Genomic DNA, 5,014 nt, shown 5'->3' on the forward strand with positions numbered 1-5,014 from the left:
AAATTCTTTTGTCATCTTGAATTTTTTCTCTCTCTCTCTCTCTCTCACACACACACACACACACACGCCCCCCCACACATGGAGATCTGATCGAGCTTATAGTGATCCTTACTAGTTGTTTGTGTGTTTTAGAGTGTGATAATAAAGAGGTATTTGGGTTTTAAGTAGATGTTTTGTTTCGTTATTTTATTTTAAGGGTTGTGATTTTTGTTTAAGCCTATGATGGATGAAGGTACGTGCAACACGAATGCACCGCCTTCTTTTCTTACAAAGACATATGAAATGGTGGATGATCCATCCTGTGATGCCATTGTCTCCTAGAGTTCGAGTAATGAAAGCTCCATTATATGGAATCCTCCAGATTTTTCAAGAGATTTGTTGCCTAGATATTTCAAGCACAATAATTTTTCCCCAAATGGCTACTGCAATTGTATCCAAATTTCAAGAATTAAGAATCAAGATTTTGGTGAAAAAATGGTGAAAAAATGATGAAAAGTGATGAAAAGAATAAGAATGGGGAAGAGAATAAATAAAAATTAATTTTTAATAAAAAAATACACGTGTATATATGAGATTGGCACGTGTATTACACTCTCTACTCCAAAAACTGAATATAGCATTTCGAAGGGGGGAAATTAATTCCACTTTAAACCCCCCCCCGCGCGCGCGCGCGCAAAGTTCAGTATACTCAACTGAGAATTCAAGCAAAGTTCAAGTATTTTGCGGAGTATTATCCCTTTATTTTATGATTTATATATTATCATTTTATTTTTTAATTATTTTTCATTAAATAAAATTAAAAATATCATTGATGATAATGATGATAGAAGAATGCATCTTTTTATTTTTAATTATTAATGATAATAAATGACCGACGAATCACGTTGCTAGATCAAATGATATTTTGACAGAACTTATAATCTTTTTTTCGATTATTTAATTTTAAATAAATAATTCATGAAAAGTGACATATTTGTTACAATGTGGTGAATTGCTTTATTTGTAGTGATTTATTTTGTGGAATAATTTTTAAATTCATTTTTGTTTGATGTTCTTAAAATAATATTTAAATAATTTAAATAATATATTATTATTTAATAATTTATAATGTAAATATGTATATAAATATTTGATTGAAAATTTTATAGTAAGTACTTTTTAATTAAATAAAAATAAAATTTTAATTAAAAATATTATAGTAGATATTCAAAATAAATTTTCTGTACAAAAATGATTTTAGTAGAAAAGTCTTTTGATACATGTCTTTTTTGGTCATTTGTCTCTCAAAAGCACTTCTTGAAAAAGATTAATCGAACACGATCTGTTCACCAAATGAACTGTTCAAATGAATTTACCAAACACAAATTATTTTTTTTTCAAAAGTACTTTTCTCAAAAGCTATTTTATAAAATTAATGTGCTTCTCAAATAAATAGTTTCTGACAACAATCTCAAACGGGCTTTAAGTCTTATTGAATAATCCTGATCGAGTGCTTTCAGAATTGTTACTTGAGTCAAACTTGTTTCACCAAAATAATATATTTACCACTCTAATGTGATTGAAGGTATTAATCGTACGATTTAATTCAGTTTTATAGCTTGTAAAACTTAAAAATATTATATTTAATCATGTTAATTTCAATTAACTAATCTTGCCAAAATTCAAAAAAACTTCAATAAGTATTATTCAAACTTTATCCTGATCAAATATTTTTAGTTATTCATTGATTTTGATATGATGTATTGAGATAGTACTTTAAAAATTTAGTGTAATTAGAGGTGTTCATCATTCAACTTGATTCAACAACAACAACAACAACAACAAAACTAATCCGTATAAATCAATTTAAATTGTGTAATTTATATTTATCGAATGTTGTGAAAGTATAAAACCATCAGATAAATTGGAGAAAATGGCCAAATACCCCCCAACCTTTGCCCCAAATCTCAACTACACACTTATACTTTGCGGGGGTCCTATGGCCCCCCTGAATAATTTTAAAGCGGAATATTTACCCCCCTAAAAGTTCATGCCTAGACATTGTTTCAGATAGTGAGCTGCACTGCTACCACTTCATCGCCACATCATATTTGTTTCCACATCATTAACACGTTATTTTTTCTTTTTTTACTCTAAAAAATCAATTATTTAACTTTTTTCATTTCCTTTCCTCTTTCATTGCACAACTTCTATGGCCATTCTTTCTCAAAAAATTCTTTTCTTTAACTTTCATTTCACTTTGTTTTCCACCCATTTCTTCACTTTCCACTCTTGCTATTTTCAGAACTTCAAAATGGGCCACTCAGTCATGGTGACCTCATCTGACGGAAGTTAGGAAAATGTTAGTCTGCAATGGATGATGCTGGGCAAATTGCTTCTTTTTGGAAATTTTTTCGTGCTTTTCCTTTTCAGTGATCAATTGAAAAAGGAAAGAGAAGGTTTTACGTTATTTTGGTCAATTTTACAGGGAAGAAGGAAAATTGCAAAGTTCATTATAGATTTTTCTTTTTAGCCAAATTCTCGTAATCGCATAGCTCGTGTTGATATCTTCTTATCTATTGCTTTTTCTTTAATTTTTGGTATGGTTTTAACTTTTTTAAATTAATATTTTCAACTGCAATCCATTCAGTTGTCGGAGCAGCAATTTTAATGGATGTAGTAACTAGTAAATTGCGGTGACCTGGGTAGGAAAAGATGGGTTTTGGGAGGATTTACTGCATGCATCATATCTGTTTTGCTCGACTGGTAGAGAGTTCCTTTTTTTTTTTTTTTTAAAAATTTCTCAATTATGAAAATTGATGTTGAATTTATGATTGTGAAAAAAATTTGGTGTTGATTTTGATTATGGTGTTGATTTGATTGTTTCAATTTCAAGAAATGTGGATTTGAATGATGGTTTATGGTTTGAAATTGAAAATTCAATCGATGTAAAGTTAACAGATTTTAAGATTTCACAAAATGTGTATAGAGCATTATTGAAAGTTTATGTTTCATTTCATGAGAATGATAATTCTTGGTATGGTAATTCAGTTAATGAGTATGTAAGTTTGATAAATTAATTTTGGATTGGATACCATTGTTGAGTTCTTGAAGATGTCATTATTGAGTTCTTGAAGAAGAAGAAAAAAAGAAAATAAATAATAATTAAAAATTCTTGAAGATGTCATTATTGAGTTCTTGAAGAAGAAGAAGAAGAAGAAGAAGAAGAAAATGAAAAAGAAGAATAATAATTAAAAATGAAGAAAGAAAATAAAAAATATTTGGCCATGTCAGCATTCTCATTCTCTTTAAAGAGAGTGAAACACACTCTCTTTTTCACACTCTCTTTCCATGTCAGCGTTCAGGGGGGTAAATATTCTACTTTAAAATAGTTCGGGGGGGGGGGGGGGGCATAGAACCCCCGCAAAGTATAAGTGAGTAGTTGGGATTTGGGGTAAAGGTTGGGGGAGGGGGGTATTTGTCCATTTTCTCTATAAATTGAAATGATTAAATGTTGTGAAAATATTGACTTGACATTCTAATCTATTTAAATTATTTTAAATCATATACAATAATAAAAATAACATTGCAAAGTGGAGTTTGGAGAGAGAGTAGAGTGTATATAAATCTTACTCTTACTTCAAAGATGGAAAAATTATTCTAAATTATGTATTTATGTATTTATAATTCAAATTAAAAATTGTAATTCAAAATAATCATAAGTTTAACCAAACACTATTAAATTAAGAATTTATTGAAATAGGAGAGTACATAACAAAAATAACAATATCATAGCCAAAAAAAGTAGAAAAGAAATAATAAATTTAAGAATAATACTTATTTCATAAAATAATTGACTTTCTCTATTAACTTAAAGTAAAGTATACGCTTATTAATCTTTTCATTAGATAATTTTCTTTTGTTATATTAATTTGTTTTAGTGCAATTATTACCATCGTTAATTCCATAATACTATGGTAGCATTTGTAAAAAGAAAAAAAAATACAATTTTGTAATAAAATAAGAAAGAATACATAAGAAGAGTAGATAGAGAATAGAGAGTAATTCTTATTTCTCTTGAGGGATCATTTACAATGAAGGAAGCCCTTTTATTTATAGAAAAAATTTACTCCTAGTCTGAGTAAAAGACAGATGCTTCAAATCTTAATATGTATCAAAGTAGATCTTAATAGATCTTGATAGACATTCACTACAACTTATATACATTAATATCATAACACTCTCCCTTGAATGTCTAACAATACGCATATAAGCTGCCTCATTAAAAACCTTACAAAAAAAATCCAGTGGGACAAAACCTCGTAAGAGAAAAAGAGTATAACGCGTATTAACTTCCTCTAATAAGAACATCCTTGAATCTTTGCATTTCGATCTTGTGTACATGTTCTTGAAAGTTGCAGTTGGAAGAGACTTCGTGAATAAATCAACCACATTGCCACCTGAACGAATCTGTTGTACATTAATATCACCATTCTTATGGAGTTCATGTGTATAGAAGAGCTTTGATGAAATATGCTTTGTTCTATCTCCTTTTATGATTCCTCCTTTAAGTTGTGCTATGCATGCTGCATTATCTTCATATAAAATTGTGGGTACTTTGTCACATTTTAAGCTACATTTTTCTCGAATGATATGTATTATGGACCTCAACCACACACACTTTCGGCTTGTTTCATGAATAGCTATAATCTCAGCGTGATTCTATAAAGTGGATACGATAGACTGCTATGTTGATCTCCAAAATATGGAAGTACCCCCATATATGAACACATAGCCTGTTTGAGACCGAGCTTTATGCGGGTCAGATAAGTACCCAGCACCAGCATGACCAATAAGATTAGGACTGCAAACTTTCTAACAAAATTAATTAAAAAAGACTATATATATCAGGCCTTGTAGTATTTTCAAGATACATTAGTGCATCAATTTCACTAAGATATGGCACTTCTGTAATACCCCGTATTTTCATGCGAGAATTCTAACCGTCGTTCCTGCGCGTCTAAGCTCTAATACA

This window comes from Capsicum annuum, chromosome 7, assembly GCF_002878395.1.
Source record: "Capsicum annuum cultivar UCD-10X-F1 chromosome 7, UCD10Xv1.1, whole genome shotgun sequence".
In the NCBI taxonomy this organism is placed as follows: domain Eukaryota; kingdom Viridiplantae; phylum Streptophyta; class Magnoliopsida; order Solanales; family Solanaceae; genus Capsicum; species Capsicum annuum.